General features: G+C 65.1%; 1 pseudogene; it reads left to right on the top strand.

Moving 5' to 3' along the window:
* Positions 1 to 1609, top strand: part of LOC102372450 — a 3840-nt pseudogene that overhangs the window by 1226 nt on the left and 1005 nt on the right.

Raw genomic sequence — 1609 nt, 5'->3', positions numbered from 1 at the left:
GGGGGCTCTGCTGGCCATGGCCCACCAGCAGGGCTGTCCCGGGTGCAGGCATGAGCTGGCGTTGGCAATGCCACGCTCTGTACCTGCGCCAGGCTCCATCGGAGGCAGAAGCCACGTGTGCGGCCCTGGCTAAGTCTGGCCTGGTCTGGGCCACAGCCACGGAGGACATGGACGCCTTGGCCTTTGGGAGCCCCCGGCTGCTCCGGCATCTGCGCGTCACTGGCAGTGGGTGAGTGGGGAGGGACTGGGGGGACCAGAGCCCAGGGTAGCACCAGGGTGGGTACAGGGGGAAGGACCAGGCTGGAAGGGGGCTCTGACTGCAGGGGAGAGCCAGGGTGGGCAGGGGCCATGGTGCAGATGAGGGGGATTTGAGGAATTGGGCATGGGACTGAGGGTCGGGCTTTGCTTGGCTCTTGCAGCGAGGTGGAGGAGATCTCCCTGCCCCACGTGCTGCAGCGGCTGGACATGACCCCCGAGCAGGTTTGTACAGGGCAGCACTGGGGATGCACGGGGGCACAGAAGGGAATTGGTGAGGTTTTATTCACCAAGGCGCCCCCGGGGGTTACAAGAAATAATGGCCACAAGCTAGCAGAGAGCAGATTTAGACTGGACATTAGGAAGAACTTCTTCACAGTTCGAGTGGCCAAGGTCTGGAACGGGCTCCCAAGGGAGGTGGTGCTCTCCCCTACCCTGGGGGTCTTCAAGAGGAGGTTGGATATGCATCTAGCTGGGGCCATCTAGACCCAGCCCTCTTTCCTGCCTATGCAGGGGGTCAGACTCGATGATCTATTGAGGTCCCTTCTGACCCTAATATCTATGAATCTATGCAGGGCTGGGGGATGCGGGGCTGGGTGCTGCATGGACACAACGGCATCCTGGAGACAGACAGATGCATGCACAGGGGACGCGTGCACAGCAGAGCCAGTGCGAGGCTCCTTTACCAACTCTCTGTGCTGGGGGCGCTGCATGGAGTGGGTGGGGGGGGGGGGGGGGGGGGGTGTCTGTCCTCTTAACCCCGCGCTGCCCCTGGGGCAGTTCGTGGACCTGTGCATCCTGCTGGGCTGCGACTACTGCGGGAAGGTGCGGGGCCTGGGCCCCAAGAAGGCGCTGCGTCTGCTGCGGCAGCACGGCTCCATCGAGCAGCTGCTCCAGCACCTCGATCCCCAGGTACTGCCTGGGCGTGGGGCATGGGGGGGAGGCGTGGGGGCGCAGTAGTGACTCCCATCCCAGCTGCAGCTGCTTGGGGAGGGTGGCGGGGGCTGGGGCTGGTCCTTGGCCCCCACAATGACGTTTCTCTCCGTGGCTGCCCCGTGCCGCGGGGCCGGGCTGCAGTGTCCCTGGGGTGCTCTGCTGCCTGTGGGGTGCAGCCCAACCTGAGGCCCTGGCCCTGGGGTCATTGAAAGCCCCAGGGCTGCCAGGCCCCCTCCATGCCTGTCCAGCCTAGACGTGGCTGCAGCCCTGCTGTTCTTACCCGCATGGCTGTGTGCCCTCCCCCAGAGCTGGGCGCATTTTGGCCATGGGTGGAGCTCTCTGGGAGGGACGGGGTGCTGTCACATGCGGCTGTTGCAGAAGCACCCGCTGCCCGAGCACTGGGACCTGGCAGGAGCTC

Source organism: Alligator sinensis, unplaced genomic scaffold (assembly GCF_000455745.1).
Source record: "Alligator sinensis unplaced genomic scaffold, ASM45574v1 scaffold1544_1, whole genome shotgun sequence".
Classification (NCBI taxonomy): Eukaryota; Metazoa; Chordata; order Crocodylia; family Alligatoridae; genus Alligator; species Alligator sinensis.
The sequence above is the reverse complement of the archived record's forward strand: the minus strand, read 5'-3'. Positions and strand labels throughout refer to the sequence as shown.